At 48.1% G+C, this 18,382-nt stretch overlaps 14 non-coding genes across 14 annotated transcripts; 9 read left to right on the top strand and 5 right to left on the bottom strand.

The window, feature by feature from the left end:
- The first annotated feature begins 1,565 nt into the window (after window positions 1–1,565).
- Window positions 1,566–1,729, top strand: LOC134937930 (U1 spliceosomal RNA). The gene has a single exon (XR_010180615.1). It is a non-coding gene; the product is annotated as a U1 spliceosomal RNA (small nuclear RNA).
- Window positions 1,730–1,881: 152 nt separating this feature from the next.
- Window positions 1,882–2,044, top strand: LOC134938052 (U1 spliceosomal RNA). Its single transcript, XR_010180716.1, has one exon. It is a non-coding gene; the product is annotated as a U1 spliceosomal RNA (small nuclear RNA).
- Window positions 2,045–2,715: 671 nt separating this feature from the next.
- Window positions 2,716–2,879, top strand: LOC134937977 (U1 spliceosomal RNA). Its single transcript, XR_010180655.1, has one exon. It is a non-coding gene; the product is annotated as a U1 spliceosomal RNA (small nuclear RNA).
- A 152-nt stretch (window positions 2,880–3,031) lies between these two features.
- On the top strand, window positions 3,032–3,194 carry LOC134938051 (U1 spliceosomal RNA). Its single transcript, XR_010180715.1, has one exon. It is a non-coding gene; the product is annotated as a U1 spliceosomal RNA (small nuclear RNA).
- Window positions 3,195–3,865: 671 nt separating this feature from the next.
- LOC134937978 (U1 spliceosomal RNA) lies at window positions 3,866–4,029 on the top strand. The gene has a single exon (XR_010180656.1). It is a non-coding gene; the product is annotated as a U1 spliceosomal RNA (small nuclear RNA).
- A 152-nt stretch (window positions 4,030–4,181) lies between these two features.
- On the top strand, window positions 4,182–4,344 carry LOC134938104 (U1 spliceosomal RNA). The gene has a single exon (XR_010180752.1). It is a non-coding gene; the product is annotated as a U1 spliceosomal RNA (small nuclear RNA).
- Window positions 4,345–5,018: 674 nt separating this feature from the next.
- On the top strand, window positions 5,019–5,182 carry LOC134937998 (U1 spliceosomal RNA). Its single transcript, XR_010180673.1, has one exon. It is a non-coding gene; the product is annotated as a U1 spliceosomal RNA (small nuclear RNA).
- Window positions 5,183–5,334: 152 nt separating this feature from the next.
- On the top strand, window positions 5,335–5,497 carry LOC134938112 (U1 spliceosomal RNA). Its single transcript, XR_010180755.1, has one exon. It is a non-coding gene; the product is annotated as a U1 spliceosomal RNA (small nuclear RNA).
- Window positions 5,498–6,151: 654 nt separating this feature from the next.
- Window positions 6,152–6,315, top strand: LOC134937965 (U1 spliceosomal RNA). The gene has a single exon (XR_010180645.1). It is a non-coding gene; the product is annotated as a U1 spliceosomal RNA (small nuclear RNA).
- A 9,211-nt stretch (window positions 6,316–15,526) lies between these two features.
- On the bottom strand, window positions 15,527–15,690 carry LOC134938013 (U1 spliceosomal RNA). Its single transcript, XR_010180686.1, has one exon. It is a non-coding gene; the product is annotated as a U1 spliceosomal RNA (small nuclear RNA).
- A 673-nt stretch (window positions 15,691–16,363) lies between these two features.
- Window positions 16,364–16,526, bottom strand: LOC134938053 (U1 spliceosomal RNA). The gene has a single exon (XR_010180717.1). It is a non-coding gene; the product is annotated as a U1 spliceosomal RNA (small nuclear RNA).
- A 152-nt stretch (window positions 16,527–16,678) lies between these two features.
- Window positions 16,679–16,842, bottom strand: LOC134938008 (U1 spliceosomal RNA). Its single transcript, XR_010180681.1, has one exon. It is a non-coding gene; the product is annotated as a U1 spliceosomal RNA (small nuclear RNA).
- A 674-nt stretch (window positions 16,843–17,516) lies between these two features.
- LOC134938120 (U1 spliceosomal RNA) lies at window positions 17,517–17,679 on the bottom strand. Its single transcript, XR_010180761.1, has one exon. It is a non-coding gene; the product is annotated as a U1 spliceosomal RNA (small nuclear RNA).
- Window positions 17,680–17,831: 152 nt separating this feature from the next.
- On the bottom strand, window positions 17,832–17,995 carry LOC134937985 (U1 spliceosomal RNA). Its single transcript, XR_010180661.1, has one exon. It is a non-coding gene; the product is annotated as a U1 spliceosomal RNA (small nuclear RNA).
- Between the last annotated feature and the right edge of the window lie 387 nt (window positions 17,996–18,382).

The following is an 18,382-nucleotide window of genomic DNA, read 5'->3' as shown; positions in this document are numbered from 1 at the left end:
CCTGCTCTTGTCCCCTCCAGCTGCTCTATGTAGATTTAACGTCTGGCAAGGTGCATAACCCACTGACAAGCAGGCACACTCCTGCATGAGTTTTCTCTCTCACTAGCTAGATGATACACAATCATTTGCATGCGCTCCACTTCCGACACACCACCCACCCAACCACCCAGTCACCAGAGCCACCCACAAGCCAACTGGCTCCGTGATTTAATTTGCACAGTGTAGTCATCCAGGCAGCATGTCCTTCTCAATGGAAGGATCTCTGGTTCCATGGAATCTTCCGCATTGGAATGCTGCGGAACAAAAAGGATTTAAATATTCAGCTTGCTAGCATTCAATGTACCTGCGGCTTGGCTCTAGCACATGGGTCTTCATCCTGTGGCCCTCCAGCTGCTGTGAAACTACACATCCCAGCATGCCCTGCCACAGTTTTGCTATTAAGGTATGCTAAAACTGAGGCAGGGCATGCTGGGATGTGTAGTTCCACAGCAGCTGGAGGGTCGCAGGTTGAAGACCCATGTTTTAGCATGCCTGTTCTATGATGCATGTTCCATGATGTCACAATCAGCTTGGAATGGGGTGTCTAGCAGGCATTTGCTGACAGCCACTTGAGGGAGACACACATCAGGAGATGCAGCATATCGGAGGTCTTCGATGCCTTTCCAGCAAATGCACACCACCTGCCGCTGGTCTGGACACAAAACAATGCCCACAATCGAAGTCCCAAAATGCCCAACTACAGGATTCATGTAAGTAGTGAATTTAGGAATGAATTTAGAAGTAGGAAATTAAGTTAGTTCACAAGTACATTCAAATTCAGATCTAAAGACTAAACACAAAACACAAAATAAGACTCCACAGAGCAATTATCAGGTGTCTTTATCAATTGTTGCATTTAAAAAATCAAGCAATTAGGGAACACAATGTTGCGACAATGTAACCCTATTTGCAAAATAGTACTAAATAAGTTTGTCGATGTAAGACATTTGCAAAGGCGCAAACAAAACACGCTGGAAAATGCAACTGAATCTGTTTTTGGAGGTTAGAAAAGATGCAGGATCAAGTAGCTCAATGGGTAGGGTATTTGATTAGAATTCAACAGGTTATAGGTTTGAATCCTGGGTATGATAGTTTGAGGTGTTATTTAATAAAGCATGTTTATATATTAGTCACACATGGCTTACTTGTACAAATGGCATGTCACCAGTTAGTGCTGACTGCTGATATGCCATTTGCACAAACATGCCATGTGTGACTGTATATGCATTTAAGGAGGGCACCCCGGCAATACCACAAACCATTGAGTGTCAAGTATACTAGATATATCTTCATATCTCATGTGCTTTCTCTGAGACCAATCTTGTTATGCCCCTTCCCCACAAGGCATGCACCTTTTGTCCATATTGCAAAAATGGGGAGGGGGGGGGGCATATAATTCTCTGTCACAGGGCACCAAAAAGTCTAGTTATGGCTCTGGTATGCATTATGTAATCTGGCAGACCATCTCTACTTTACTTGACAGAGATGTGCCTGAGCAGCGGCCCTCCCCAGCCCTATCCCAAATCATACTTATTTTGCATAGGAGATACCATGGTCATGAAGATTGTTCTCCCAGGGTGAGGTTCATTCATTGCATTCTGGGTATGCTGACCCCTGTGATTTCCCCAAATGTGGGAAACTCGACTGCATTATTTGTGGTAGTGGGGGACTGTGTTTGTGCTTTCCTCTGGTCAGCTCTGGTAAAAGTCAGATTTCTTTGTCTCAGATCTTCCTCTAGCCTTGTTCTTCTTTCGAGAGTTCCCTTGTGCTGCCTCAGTTGGATCTCCTTCACTTGACAGGGGGGTACCCGAGCAGCGACCCTCCCCAGCTCTAGCCCAACTCCTACTTACCTGCCAGGTGAGATACTATGATCATGAAGGTGCTTCTCCCAGGGCAAGGCTCACCCATTGCACTCTGGGTGTGCTGCTCCTGCGATTTCCCCAAATGTGGGAAACTTGACTGCATAATTTGTGTTTCCCCTGGTCGGCTCTCGTATAATTCAGATCTCTTTGTCTCAGGTCTCTCTCCAGCCTAGTTTGCTGTCTGTTTCCACTTCTCTTTTCTTGAGCCGCTCCCTTCTATGCCCTTGCGCACTATCCTTACTTCTCCCGTCTGCTTACTTTGTGCCTTCCAATGCACAATGCAAACTACAGGTAGTGCTGCAGGGCCCACACCCTTTTACTTGCCGTACAGAGCAGCTCTGGAGCTGTTACAGAGCCCAGCTACTGCAAGAAATCAGCTTGAATGCTTCAGGGGCTGAGGCATAGCCAACATGAGCCCTACACCGAAGGAGGGTGGAGGTGTTTAATGCGAACTAGGGGTCATCCAAGCGCCGCAAAAGGCCGCCATGCCCTGCACGCCCCTTTTCTCTTTTCACATGCAGACGAGGGTTGAAGCCAACTTTGACCCACTGCTTGGATGACATCACCATATGCAAATCCATCTGCTGCAGGCCTTCCCCCAGGAATGCTTGCACTAGTTGTTGCATTTGGTTTGTTGTTTGGGGGTGCTTCAGTATTAGGCAGCCTTCTGCCCTCCCATGTTCATCTGAATATATGTGTTCTCCCTGCAGTTGTTGTCCCCAGATGAGAGTTCCCTTGTGCTGCCTCAGTTGAATCTCCTTTACTTGACAGAGATGTGCCTGAGCAGCGGCCCTCCCCAGCCCTATCCCAAATCATACTTATTTTGCATAGGCGATACCATGGTCATGAAGATTGTTTTCCCAGGGTGAGGTTCATTCATTGCATTCTGGGTATGCTGACCCCTGTGATTTCCCCAAATGTGGGAAACTCGACTGCATTATTTGTGGTAGTGGGGGACTGTGTTTGTGCTTTCCTCTGGTCAGCTCTGGTAAAAGTCAGATTTCTTTGTCTCGGATCTTCCTCTAGCCTTGTTCTTCTTTCGAGAGTTCCCTTGTGCTGCCTCAGTTGGATCTCCTTCACTTGACAGGGGGGTACCCGAGCAGCGACCCTCCCCAGCTCTAGCCCAAATCCTACTTACCTGCCAGGTGAGATACTATGATCATGAAGGTGCTTCTCCCAGGGCAAGGCTCACCCATTGCACTCTGGGTGTGCTGCTCCTGCGATTTCCCCAAATGTGGGAAACTTGACTGCATAATTTGTGTTTCCCCTGGTCGGCTCTCGTATAATTCAGATCTCTTTGTCTCAGGTCTCTCTCCAGCCTAGTTTTCTGTCTGTTTCCACTTCTCTTTTCTTGAGCTGCTCCCTTCTATGCCATTGGGCACTATCCTGACTTCTCCCGTCTGCTTACTTTGTGCCTTCCAATGCATAATGCAAACTACAGGTAGTACTGCAGGGCCCACACCCTTTTACTTGCCGTACAGAGCAGCTCTAGAGCTGTTACAGTGCCCAGCTGCTGCAAGAAATCAGCTTGTATGCTTCAGGGCCTGGGGCATAGCCAACATGAGCCCCACACCGAAGGAGGGTGGAGGTGTTTAATGCGAACTAGGGGTCATCCAAGCGCCGCAAAAGGCCGCCATGCCCTGCACGCCCCTTTTCTCTTTTCATATGCAGATGAGGGTTGAAGCCAACTTTGACCCACTGCTTGGATGACATCACCATATGCAAATCCATCTGCTGCAGGCCTTCCCCCAGGAATGCTTGCACTAGTTGTTGCATTTGGTTTGTTGTTTGGGGGTGCTTCAGTATTAGGCAGCCTTCTGCCCTCCCATGTTCATCTGAAAATATGTGTTCTCCCTGCAGTTGTTGTCCCCAGATGAGAGTTCCCTTGTGCTGCCTCAGTTGAATCTCCTTTACTTGACAGAGATGTGCCTGAGCAGCGGCCCTCCCCAGCCCTATCCCAAATCATACTTATTTTGCATAGGAGATACCATGGTCATGAAGATTGTTCTCCCAGGGTGAGGTTCATTCATTGCATTCTGGGTATGCTGACCCCTGTGATTTCCCCAAATGTGGGAAACTCGACTGCATTATTTGTTGTAGTGGGGGACTGTGTTTGTGTTTTCCTCTGGTCAGCTCTGGTAAAAGTCAGATTTCTTTGTCTCAGATCTTCCTCTAGCCTTGTTCTTCTTTCGAGAGTTCCCTTGTGCTGCCTCAGTTGGATCTCCTTCACTTGACAGGGATGTGCCCGAGCAGCGACCCTCCCCAGCTCTAGCCCAACTCCTACTTACCTGCCAGGTGAGATACTATGATCATGAAGGTGCTTTTCCCAGGGCAAGGCTCACCCATTGCACTCTGGGTGTGCTGCCCCTGCGATTTCCCCAAATGTGGGAAACTTGACTGCAGAATTTGTGTTTCCCCTGGTCGGCTCTCGTATAATTCAGATCTCTTTGTCTCAGGTCTCTCTACAGCCTAGTTTGCTGTCTGTTTCCACTTCTTTTTTCTTGAGCCCCTCCCTTTTATACCCTTGTGCACTATCCTGACTTCTCCTCCTCTCTGCTTACTTTGTGCCTTCCAATGCACAATGCAAACTACAGGTAGTGCTGCAGGGCCCACACCCTTTTACTTGCCTTACAGAGCAGCTCTGGAGCTGTTACAGTGCCAAGCTGCTGCAAGAAATCAGCTTGAATGCTTCAGGGGCTGGGGCATGGCCAACATGAGACCAACACCGAAGGAGGGTGGGGGTGTTTAATGCAAACTAAGGGTCATCCAAGCGCCGCAAAAGGCCTCCATGCCCTGCACGCCCCTTTTCTCTTTTCATATGCAGACGAGGGTTGAAGCCAACTTTGACCCACTGCTTGGATGACATCACCATATGCAAATCCATCTGCGGCAGGCCTTCCCCCAGGAATGCTTGCACTAGTTGTTGCATTTGGTTTGTTGTTTGGGGGTGCTTCAGTATTAGGTAGCCTTCTGCCCTCCCATGTTCATCTGAAAATATGTGTTCTCCCTGCAGTTGTTGTCCCCAGATGAGAGTTCCCTTGTGCTGCCTCAGTTGAATCTCCTTTACTTGACAGAGATGTGCCTGAGCAGCGGCCCTCCCCAGCCCTATCCCAAATCATACTTATTTTGCATAGGAGATACCATGGTCATGAAGATTATTCTCCCAGGGTGAGGTTCATTCATTGCATTCTGGGTATGCTGACCCCTGTGATTTCCCCAAATGTGGGTAACTCGACTGCATTATTTGTGGTAGTGGGGGACTGTGTTTGTGTTTTCCTCTGGTCAGCTCTGGTAAAAGTCAGATTTCTTTGTTTCAGATCTTCCTCTAGCCTTGTTCTTCTTTCAAGAGTTCCCTTGTGCTGCCTCAGTTGGATCTCCTTCACTTGACAGGGGGGTGCCCGAGCAGCGACCCTCCCCAGCTCAAGCCCAACTCCTACTTACCTGCCAGGTGAGTTACTATGATCATGAAGGTGCTTCTCCCAGGGCAAGGCTCACCCATTGCACTCTGGGTGTGCGGCCCCTGCGATTTCCCCAAATGTGGGAAACTTGACTGCATAATTTGTGTTTCCCCTGGTCGGCTCTCGTATAATTCAGATCTCTTTGTCTCAGGTCTCTCTCCAGCCTAGTTTGCTGTCTGTTTCCACTTCTTTTTTCTTGAGCCCCTCCCTTTTATACCCTTGTGTACTATCCTGACTTCTCCTCCTGTCTGCTTACTTTGTGCCTTCCAATGCACAATGCAAACTACACACCCTTTTACTTGCCTTACAGAGCAGCTCTGGAGCTGTTACAGTGCCAAGCTGCTGTAAGAAATCAGCTTGAATGCTTCAGGGGCTGGGGCATTGTCAACATGAGCCCCACACCGTAGGAGGGTGGGTGTGTTTAATGCGAACTAAGGGTCATCCAAGCGCCGCAAAAGGCCGCCATGCCCTGCATACCCCTTTTCTCTTTTCATATGCAGATGAGGGTTCCAGCCAACTTTGGCCCACTGCTTGGATGACATCACCGTATGCAAATCCGTCTTCTGCAGAACTTCCCCCAGGAATGCTTGTACTAGTTGTTGCATTTGGTTTGTTGTTTGGGGTGCTTCAGTATTAGGCAGCCTTCTGCCCTCCCATGTTCATCTGAAAATATGTGTTCTCCCTGCAGTTGTTGTCCCCAGATGAGAGTTCCCTTGTGCTGCCTCAGTTGAATCTCCTATACTTGACAGAGATGTGCCTGAGCAGCGGCCCTCCCCAGCCCTATCCCAAATCATACTTATTTTGCATAGGCGATACCATGGTCATGAAGATTGTTCTCCCAGGGTGAGGTTCATTCATTGCATTCTGGGTATGCTGACCCCTGTGATTTCCCCAAATGTGGGAAACTCGACTGCATTATTTGTGGTAGTGGGGGACTGTGTTTGTGCTTTCCTCTGGTCAGCTCTGGTAAAAAATCAGATTTCTTTGTCTCAGATCTTCCTCTAGCCTTGTTCTTCTTTCGAGAGTTCCCTTGTGCTGCCTCATTTGGATCTCCTTCACTTGACAGGGGGTGCCCGAGCAGCAATCCTCCACAGCTCTGGCCCAACTCCTACTTACCTGCCAGGTGAGATACTATGATCTTCACTGTTAGGGCAATCAGGATGTGGAATTCCCTGCCAGGGAAGGTGGTAATGGCGGACTCTGTAATTGGATTTAAAAAAGGAATGGATACATTTCTGAATGAAAAAGCTATCCAAGGTTATAATACTTAAAATATCAACATGGTTAATCCGGGGGTAACATGAGTTGTAGTAGCTAACTTGTCATAAAACATTATTCAGCAAGTATGTAGAATCATCACAACTTAAAACAGGTTGAACACGATGGGCAATTTGCCTCTATTCAACCTCAAAAACTATGTTACTATATGTTACTATATTACTATGTTACTGTAGTATACAGAATACCACAATGCAATGAGCAGTGATAGTGAGCACTGATGAGGATACTAGAACTGACACTGAGCAGCAAGATGCAGCACTGGACTATTAGTAATGTACTGTAGTATGCTGAGCACAACAATGCAGCACAAGACAATGAGCAGTGATACTGAGCACTGATGAGGATACTACTGAGAACTGACACTGAGCAGGAGAGACACACTACTAGTATTACTGAGCAGCAATAAGTATCCACTGATACTGAGCACTGATATTGAGATTTCCACTGAGAGAACATAGCCACGTCCTCTCCGCTCTCTCTTCAATGCACGAGTAAAAATGGCGGCAACGCGCAGCTCTTTATATGGAATCCGAATCTCGCGAGAATCCGACAGCGGGATGATGACATTTTCCCTTGTTCAGGTTTTCCGAGTCAGGCGGGAACAACCGAGCCTGCCTCGGACCAGTGTAAACCACGTGGAGTTCGTGGGGAATTCGGTTCTCGGAGAACCGAACCCGCTCCTCTCTACCTTATACCCATCAATTTTTTTTATTTTCAATCTCACTGGTGACACCCAGAGAGGTGGCGAGGGAGATTGTAATGCAGTGCGCGCAGATAAGCAGCGCAATGGTAAAAAGGAGGCATGGTTTCATAGGTAGGGGCGTGGCCTGAATCTACATTTTGTTGCTCCGGGTGTCCCGGGGGTTGGGGGCTGCACCGGGGACTAGTGTGTGAGCGGTGCTGGCTCCTGCACAGTGACAGGGCATGGCCACTAGAGATGTGCACCGGAAATTTTTCGGGTTTTGTGTTTTGGTTTTGGGTTCGGTTCCGCGGCCGTGTTTTGGGTTCGAACGCGTTTTGGCTAAACCTCACCGAATTTTTTTTGTCGGATTCGGGTGTGTTTTGGATTCGGGTGTTTTTTTCAAAAAACCCTAAAAAACAGCTTAAATCATAGAATTTGGGAGTCATTTTGATCCCAAAGTATTATTAACCTCAATAACCATAATTTCCACTCATTTTCAGTCTATTCTTAACACCTCACACCTCACAATATTATTTTTAGTCCTAAAATTTGCACCGAGGTCGCTGGATGACTAAGCTCAGCGACCCAAGTGGCCGACACAAACACCTGGCCCATCTAGGAGTGGCACTGCAGTGTCACGCAGGATGGCCCTTCCAAAAAACACTCCCCAAACAGCACATGACGCAAAGAAAAAAAGAGGCGCAATGAGGTAGCTGTGTGACTAAGCTCAGCGACCCAAGTGGCCGACACAAACACCTGGCCCATCTAGGAGTGGCACTGCAGTGTCACGCAGGATGGCCCTTCCAAAAACACTCCCCAAACAGCACATGACGCAAAGAAAAAAAGAGGCGCAATGAGGTAGCTGTGTGACTAAGCTCAGCGACCCAAGTGGCCGACACAAACACCTGGCCCATCTAGGAGTAGCACTGCAGTGTCACGCAGGATGGCCCTTCCAAAAAACACTCCCCAAACAGCACATGACGCAAAGAAAAAAAGAGGCGCAATGAGGTAGCTGTGTGACTAAGCTCAGCGACCCTAGTGGCCGACACAAACACCTGGCCCATCTAGGAGTGTCACTGCAGTGTCACGCAGGATGGCCCTTCCAAAAAACACTCCCCAAACAGCACATGACGCAAAGAAAAAAAGAGGCGCAATGAGGTAGCTGTGTGACTAAGCTCAGCGACCCAAGTGGCCGACACAAACACCTGGCCCATCTAGGAGTGGCACTGCAGTGTCACGCAGGATGGCCCTTCCAAAAAACACTCCCCAAACAGCACATGACGCAAAGAAAAATGAAAGAAAAAAGAGGTGCAAGATGGAATTGTCCTTGGGCCCTCCCACCCACCCTTATGTTGTATAAACAGGACATGCACACTTTAACCAACCCATCATTTCAGTGACAGGGTCTGCCACACGACTGTGACTGAAATGACGGGTTGGTTTGGACCCCCACCAAAAAAGAAGCAATTAATCTCTCCTTGCACAAACTGGCTCTACAGAGGCAAGATGTCCACCTCATCATCATCCTCCGATTCATCACCGTGTACATCCCCCTCCTCACAGATTATCAATTCGTCCCCACTGGAATCCACCATCTCAGCTCCCTGTGTACTTTGTGGAGGCAATTGCTGCTGGTCAATGTCTCCACGGAGCAATTGATTATAATTCATTTTAATGAACATCATCTTCTCCACATTTTCTGGAAGTAACCTCGTACGCCGATTGCTGACAAGGTGAGCGGCGGCACTAAACACTCTTTCGGAGTACACACTTGTGGGAGGGCAACTTAGGTAGAATAAAGCCAGTTTGTGCAAGGGCCTCCAAATTGCCTCTTTTTCCTGCCAGTATACGTACGGACTGTCTGACGTGCCTACTTGGATGCGGTCACTCATATAATCCTCCACCATTCTTTCAATGGTGAGAGAATCATATGCAGTGACAGTAGACGACATGTCCGTAATCGTTGGCAGGTCCTTCAGTCCGGACCAGATGTCAGCATCAGCAGTCGCTCCAGACTGCCCTGCATCACCGCCAGCGGGTGGGCTCGGAATTCTGAGCCTTTTCCTCGCACCCCCAATTGCGGGAGAATGTGAAGGAGGAGCTGTTGACCGATCAAGTTCCACTTGACTTGATAATTTTCTCACCAGCAGGTCTTTGAACCCCTGCAGACTTGTGTCTGCCGGAAAGAGAGATACAACATAGGTTTTAAATCTAGGATCGAGCACGGTGGCCAAAATGTAGTGCTCTGATTTCAACAGATTGACCACCCGTGAATCCTGGTTAAGCGAATGAAGGGCTCCATCCACAAGTCCCACATGCCTAGCGGAATCGCTCTGTCTTAGCTCCTCCTTCAATGTCTCCAGCTTCTTCTGCAAAAGCCTGATGACGGGAATGACCTGACTCAGGCTGGCAGTGTCTGAACTGACTTCACATGTGGCAAGTTCAAAAGGTTTCAGAACCTTGCACAACGTTGAAATCATTCTCCACTGCGCTTGAGACAGGTGCATTCCACCTCCTATATCGTGGTCAGATGTATAGGCTTGAATGGCCTTTTGCTGCTCCTCCATCCTCTGAAGCATATAGAGGGTTGAATTCCACCTCGTTACCACTTCTTGCTTCAGATGATGGCAGGGCAGGTTCAGGCGTTTTTGGTGTTGCTCCAGTCTTCTGTACGTGGTGCCTGTACGCAGAAAGTGTCCCGTAATTCTTCTGGCCACCGACAGCATCTCTTGCACGCCCCTGTCGTTTTTTAAATAATTCTGCACCACCAAATTCAAGGTATGTGCAAAACATGGGACGTGCTGGAATTTGCCCAGATATAATGCACGCACAATATTGCTGGCGTTGTCCGATGCCACAAATCCACAGGAGAGTCCAATTGGGGTAAGCCATTCTGCGATGATCTTCCTCAGTTGCCGTAAGAGGTTTTCAGCTGTGTGCGTGTTCTGGAAAGCGGTGATACAAAGCGTAGCCTGCCTAGGAAAGAGTTGGCGTTTGCGAGATGCTGCTACTGGTGCCGCCGCTGCTGTTCTTGCGGCGGGAGTCAATACATCTACCCAGTGGGCTGTCACAGTCATATAGTCCTGAGTCTGCCCTGCCTCACTTGTCCACATGTCCGTGGTTAAGTGGACATTGGGTACAACTGCATTTTTTAGGACACTGGTGAGTCTTTTTCTGAGGTCTGTGTACATTTTCGGTATCGCCTGCCTAGAGAAATGGAACCTAGATGGTATTTGGTACCGGGGACACAGTACCTCAATCAAGTCTATAGTTGGCTCTGAAGTAATGATGGATACCGGAACCACGCTTCTCACCGCCCAGGATGCCAAGGCCTCAGTTATCTGGGATGACCATCGACTCCCAGCAGCAACAACAGCAGCGCCAGCAGCAGTAGGCGTTACACTCAAGGATGCATCGGAGGAATCCCAGGCAGGAGAGAACTCGTCAGAATTGCCAGTGACATGGCCTGCAGGACTATTGGCATTCCTGGGGAAGGAGGAAATTGACACTGAGGGAGTTGGTGGGGTGGTTTGCGTGAGCTTGGTTACAAGAGGAAGGGATTTACTGGTCAGTGGACTGCTTCCGCTGTCGCCCAAAGTTTTTGAACTTGTCACTGACTTATGATGAATGCGCTGCAGGTGACGTATAAGGGAGGATGTTCCCGAGGTGGTTAACGTCCTTACCCCTACTTATTACAGCTTGACAAAGGCAACACACGGCTTGACACCTGTTGTTCGCATTTCTGTTGAAATACTTCCACACCGAAGAGCTGATTTTTTTGGTATTTTCACCAGGCATGTCAATGGCCATATTCCTCCCACGGACAACAGGTGTCTCCCCGGGTGCCTGACTTAAACAAACCACCTCACCATCAGAATCCTCCTTGTCAATTTCCTCCCCAGCGCCAGCAACACCCATATCCTCCTCATCCTGGTGTACTTCAACACTGACATCTTCAATCTGACTATCAGGAACTGGACTGTGGGTGCTCCTTCCAGCACTTGCAGGGGGTGTGCAAATGGTGGAAGGTGCATGCTCTTCACGTCCAGTGTTGGGAAGGTCAGGCATCGCAACCGACACAATTGGACTCTCCTTGTGGATTTGTGATTTTGAAGAACGCACAGTTCTTTGCTGTGCTTTTGCCAGCTTAAGTCTTTTCATTTTTCTAGCGAGAGGCTGAGTGCTTCCATCCTCATGTGAAGCTGAACCACTAGCCATGAACATAGGCCAGGGCCTCAGCCGTTCCTTGCCACTCCGTGTGGTAAATGGCATATTGGCAAGTTTACGCTTCTCCTCCGACGATTTTTATTTAGATTTTCGAGTCCTTTTTTTACTGATCTTTTGTGTTTTGGATTTTACATGCTCTGTACTATGACATTGGGCATCGGCCTTGGCAGACGACGTTGATGGAATTTCATCTTCTCGGCCATGACTAGTGGCAGCAGCTTCAGCACGAGGTGGAAGTGGATCTTGATCTTTCCCTATTTTTGGAACCTCAACATTTTTGTTCTCCATATTTTAATAGGCACAACTAAAAGGCACCTCAGGTAAACAATGGAGATGGATGGATACTAGTATACTTATGGATGACGAGTGACTGACGACACAGAGGTAGCTACAGCCGTGGACTACCGTACTGCGTCTGCTAGTATAGAGATGATAATTAATGATATAAAAAATATATATATATAACTACTGTAGGTATATATAATATAATGACGGACCTGGTGGACACTGTCAGCAGACTGCTAAACTACTAGTATGAAGAAGATAGAAAAAAAACCCCACCACAGGTAGGTAGGTATACAATTATGGACGATCACTGACGACACAGAGATAGCCACAGCCGTGGCCTACCATACTGAGTCTGCTAGTATAGAGATGATAATTAATGATATAAAAAAAAATATATATAACTACTGTAGGTATATATAATATAATGACGGACCTGGTGGACACTGTCAGCAGACTGCTAAACTACTAGTATGAAGAAGATAGAAAAAAAACTCCACCACAGGTAGGTATACAATTATGGACGAGTGACGACACAGAGGTAGGTACAGCCGTGGACTACCGTACTGCGTCTGCTAGTATAGATAATATACTAAATATATTACTACTGTAGGTATATAATATAATGACGGACCTGGTGGACACTGTCAGCAGACTCCTAAACTACTAGTATGAAGAAGATAGAAAAAAAACCCCCACCACAGGTAGGTAGGTATACAATTATGGACGAGCACTGACGACACAGAGATAGCCACAGCCGTGGCCTACCGTACTGCGTCTGCTAGCATAGATAATATACTAAATATATTACTACTGTAGGTATATAATATAATGACGGACCTGGTGGACACTGTCAGCAGACTCCTAAACTACTAGTATGAAGAAGATAGAAAAAAAAAACCCACCACAGGTTGGTATACAATTATGGACGAGTGACGACACAGAGGTAGGTACAGCCGTGGACTACCGTACTGCGTCTGCTAGTATAGATAATATACTAAATATATTACTACTGTAGGTATATAATATAATTACGGACCTGGTGGACACTGTCAGCAGACTCCTAAACTACTAGTATGAAGAAGATAGAAAAAAAAACCCACCACAGGTAGGTATACAATTATGGACGAGCACTGACGACACAGAGATAGCCACAGCCGTGGACTACCGTACTGCGTCTGCTAGTATAGATAATATAATAAATATATTACTACTGTAGGTATATAATATAATGATGGACCTGGTGGACACTGTCAGCAGACTCCTAAACTACTAGTATGAAGAAGATAGAAAAAAAAAACCCACCACAGGTAGGTAGGTATACAATTATGGATGAGCACTGATGACACAGAGATAGCCACAGCCGTGGACTACCGTACTGCGTCTGCTAATATAGAGATGATAAAGATGATAGAGATGAAAAAAAAAATATAACACTACTGCAGGTAAATCTTTATATAATATAATGTATGACGGACCTGCTGGACACTGTCAGCAGAATGCGTTTATAGAATAAAAAAAAAAACATCACAGGAGTGTTTAACTTTTTCAGGCAGACAATATACTGGTGGTCACACTGGCAGCAAAAGTGTGCACTGTACTCCTGCTATAACTGCTCCCCAGTCTCCCCCACAATTAAGCTGTGTGAGCAGTGAGCACTCAGCACAGTCAGATATACATAGATGATATATCATGCAGCACACTGAGGCTGAGCACAGATATGGTATGTGTATCGTTTTTTTTCAGGCAGAGAACGGATTATAAATAATAAAACTGGTGGTCACTATCAGCAAAACTCTGCACTACTGAGTACTCCTGACAAGTTCAACTGCTCCCCAAATTAGTAGTAAATCAAATGTCACTCGTCTCTATCTTCTAATCTAAACGGAGAGGACGCCAGCCACGTCCTCTCCCTATCAATCTCAATGCACGTGTGAAAATGGCGGCAACGCGCGGCTCCTTATATAGAATCCGAGTCTCGTGAGAATCCGACAGCGGGATGATGACGTTCGGGCGCGCTCGGGTTAACCGAGCAAGGCGGGAGGATCCGAGTCTGCTCGGACCCGTGCAAAAAAGGGTGAAGTTCGGGCGGGTTCGGATTCCGAGGAACCGAACCCGCTCATCTCTAATGGCCACCCAGCATGACGCCTCCCTTCTTGACCATGCTGTAATTGCAGTCGCACTGCAGTTCAGCGTGATCATAAAAAATGGTGTAGCCTCCTGCTGGTACAGACTGTATGTGCGCGCAGGAAGCCACCACCATTTTTGTGATCACAGCGGCTGAATGTGATGTCATACAGCCACTGTGACCACGCCCCCTGTGTCTCTTCCATTGCAGACCCCATTTTGAAGCCTTGCCCCCGCACCGCTCCATCCCTGACTTGGAAATGGAGTGTTGCTGACCCCTCTCTCCCCCCCCCTGCCCCGATTGACAGGCAGAGGCGATCGCATTCTCTGCGGGGTGCCGCAGAAAATGCAGGCACATGCGTATGCTCTTAGCAATTTTTGCAGTTGGATCGCTTATTGTGATTGCAATCCAACCTGAATCAGGCCCTATTACCTATCACAATGCGCTGCGGGCAGTACAAAATTGGGTTAATATAGGAGAAAAACCCCCAGACCTGTGCTCCTTAACTGTACCTGGTGGCTAGTGGAGCGGCTGCCCAGTAATCAGTGTCCACACCAGTGCGCACACGGTCCACCCCCTACGGCCACGCTCCCCTTCATCAGCGGCCTCGTGATCCGGAAGGGCGGTGTGTGTGTGACTGACCTTAGGAAGAAACCGGAGCCTCCGCTGCAGTGACCCAGCAACCAGGGCACGGGAGTATACAGCGCCGCTAGGAGTGATGAAGCTGCAGTAAAGATGTCTATTAGACCTAGCCTGCTGCAGCCCTTGTAGATTCTCATAAAACAAGTTCTTCTTTTCTTGTCAAAATTAATAGCTAAGAATAGGCTGCCTGAGGCAGGCCCCTGTTAAGTGGCCTGCTACTAAAGGCACCAACTACAAACTTAGCTCCCTGTTCATGGAAGCGGGGTTATAGAGGAGGATGCGCTGAGCATCTTGGGAACAGTCAAAAGCTTTGAGCGGGTTGGTGCCTCAGATCAAGATCCTACTCTACACCCCAATGTGAATCCTTGTGGAGTCCAGTGTACCCCACAGAAGAAATTAATGTGTCACACCCATTGGCAGCAACCTTAGAATAGCTGCTGACGGCACAATTGAGAAAGGAAGGGGGGAGGGGACATTTGAATCCAGCACATAGATGCAATTCAAATATGTAATTTGTACCTTCCTATTTTAAAATATAATGGATGAACCTCACCCTGTGAGAACAATCTTCATGATCAAGAGATCTCATATGCAAAATAAGTATGAGTTGGGATAGGGCTGGGGAGGGTGGCTGCTCGGGCAGCCCCTCCCCCGTCAAGTTAAGGAGATTCAACTGAGGAAGCACAAGGGAACTCTCGTCTGGGGACAACAACTGCAGGGAGACCACATCTTTTCAGATGAACATGGGAGGGCGGAAGGCTGCCTAATACTGAAGCACCATCAAATATCAAACCATATGCAACAACTAGTACAAGCATTCCTGGGGGAAGGTCTGCAGCAGACGGATTTGCATACGGTGATGTCATCCAAGCAGTGGGCCAAAGTTGGCTGGAACCCTCATCTGCATATGAAAAGAGCTGACCAGCGGAAAACACAAACACAGTCCCCCACTACCACAAATAATGCAGGCGAGTTTCCCACATTTGGGGAAATCACAGGGGTCAGCATACCCAGAATGCAATGAATGAACCTCACCCTGGGTGAACAATCTTCATGACCATGGTGTCTCCTATGCAAAATAAGTATGATTTGGGATAGGGCTGGGGAGGGCCGCTGCTCAGGCACATCTCTGTCAAGTAAAGGAAATTCAACTGAGGCAGCACAAGGGAACTCTCATCTGGGGACAACAACTGCAGGGAGAACACATATTTTCAGATGAACATGGGAGGGCAGAAGGCTGCCTAATACTGAAGCACCCCCAAACAACAAACCAAATGCAACAACTAGTGCAAGCATTCCTGGGGGAAGGCCTGCAGCAGATGGATTTGCATATGGTGATGTTATCCAAGCAGTGGGTCAAAGTTGGCTTCAACCCTCATCTGCATATGAAAAGAGAAAAGGGGCGTGCAGGGCATGGCGACTTTTGCGCTGCTTGGATGACCCCTAGATCGCATTAAACACCCCCACCCTCCTTTGGTGTGGGGCTTATGTTGGCCATGCCCCATCCCATGAAGCATTCAAGCTGATTTCTTGCAGCAGCTGGGCACTGTAACAGCTCCAGAGCTGCTCTGTAAGGCAAGTAAAAGGGTGTGGGCCCTGCAGCACTACCTGTAGTTTGCATTGTGCATTGGAAGGCACAACGTAAGCAGACGGGAGGAGAAGTCAGGATAGTGCACAAGGGTATAGAAGGGAGGGGCTCAAGAAAAAAGAAGTGGAAACAGACAGCAAACTAGGCTGGAGAGAGACCTGAGACAAAGAGATCTGAATTATACGAGAGCCGACCAGAGGAAACACAAATTATGCAGTCAAGTGTCCCACATTTGGGGAAATCGTAGGAGCAGCACACCCAGAGTGCAATGGGTGAGCCTTGCCCTGGGAGAAGCACCTTCATGATCATAGTATCTCACCTGGCAGGTAAGTAGGAGTTGGGCTAGAGCTGGGGAGGGTCGCTGCTCGGGCACCCCCCTGTCAAGTGAAGGAGATCCAACTGAGGCAGCACAAAGGAACTCTCGAAAGAAGAACAAGGCTAGAGGAAGATCTGAGACAAAGAAATCTGACTTTTACCAGAGCTGACCAGAAGAAAGCACAAACACAGTCCACCACTACCACAAATAATGCAGTCGAGTTTCCCACATTTGGGGAAATCACAGGGGTCAGCATACCCAGAGTGCAATGAATGAACCGCACCCTGGGAGAACAATCTTCATAACAATGGTATCTCCTATGCAAAATAAGTATGATTTGGGATATGGCTGGGGAGGGCCGCTGCTCAGGCACATCTCTGTCAAGTAAAGGAGATTCAACTGAGGCAGCACAAGGGAACTCTCATCTGGGGACAACAACTGCAGGGAGAACACATATTTTCAGATGAACATGGGAGGGCAGAAGGCTGCCTAATACTGAAGCACCCCCAAACAACAAACCAAATGCAACAACTAGTGCAAGCATTCCTGGGGGAAGGCCTGCAGCATATAGATTTGCATATGGTGATGTCATCCAAGCAGTGGGTCAAAGTTGGCTTCAACCCTCGTCTGCATAAGAAAAGAGAAAAGGGGCGTGCAGGGCATGGTGGCCTTTTGCGGCACTTGGCTGACCCCTAGTTTGCATTAAACACCTCCACCCTCCTTCGGTGTGGGGCTCATGTTGGCTATGCCCCAGCCCCTGAAGCATTCAAGCTGATTTCTTGCAGCAGCTGGGCACTGTAACAGCTCCAGAGCTGCTCTGTAAGGCAAGTAAAAGGGTGTGGGCCCTGCAGCACTACCTGTAGTTCGCATTGTGCGTTGGAAGGCACAAAGTAAGCAGAAAGGAGGAGAAGTCAGGATAGTGCGCAAGGGCATAGAAGGGAGCGGCTCAAGAAAAGAGAAGTGGAAACAGACAGCAAACTAGGCTGGAGAGAGACCTGAGACAAAGAGATCTGAATTATACGAGAGCCGACCAGGGGAAACACAAATTATGCAGTCAAGTTTCCCACATTTCGGGAAATCGCAGGAGCAGCACACCCAGAGTGCAATGGGTGAGCCTTGCCCTGGGAGAAGCACCTTCATGATCATAGTATCTCACCTAGCAGGTAAGTAGGAGTTGGGCGAGAGTTGGGGAGGGTCGCTGCTCGGGTACCCCCCTGTAAAGTGAAGGAGATCCAACTGAGGCAGCACAAGGGAACTCTCGAAAGAAGAACAAGGCTAGAGGAAAATCTGAGACAAAGAAATCTGACTTTTACCAGAGCTGACCAGAGGAAAGCACAAACACAGTCCCCCACTACCACAAATAATGCAGTCGAGTTTCCCACATTTGGGGAAATCACAGGGGTCAGCATACCCAAAATGCAATGAATGAATATCACCCTGGGAGAACAATCTTCATGACCATGGTATCTCCTATGCAAAATAAGTATGATTTGGGATAGGGCTGGGGAGGGCCGCTGCTCATGCACATCTCTGTCAAGTAAAGGAGATTCAACTGAGGCAGCACAAGGGAACTCTCATCTGGGGACAACAACTGCAGGGAGAACACATATTTTCAGATGAACATGGGAGGGCAGAAGGCTGCCTAATACTGAAGCACCCCCAAACAACAAACCAAATGCAACAACTAGTACAAGCATTCCTGGGGGAAGTTCTGCAGAAGACGGAATTGCATATGGTGATGTCATCCAAGCAGTGGGCCAAAGTTGGCTGGAACCCTCATCTGCATATGAAAAGAGAAAAGGGGTATGCAGGGCATGGCGGCCTTTTGCGGCGCTTGGATGACCCTTAGTTCGCATTAAACACCCCCACCCTCC

This window comes from Pseudophryne corroboree, chromosome 6 (genome assembly GCF_028390025.1).
Source record: "Pseudophryne corroboree isolate aPseCor3 chromosome 6, aPseCor3.hap2, whole genome shotgun sequence".
In the NCBI taxonomy this organism is placed as follows: domain Eukaryota; kingdom Metazoa; phylum Chordata; class Amphibia; order Anura; family Myobatrachidae; genus Pseudophryne; species Pseudophryne corroboree.
Note: the sequence above shows the minus strand (reverse complement) of the source record. Positions and strands in the feature narration are given on the sequence as shown.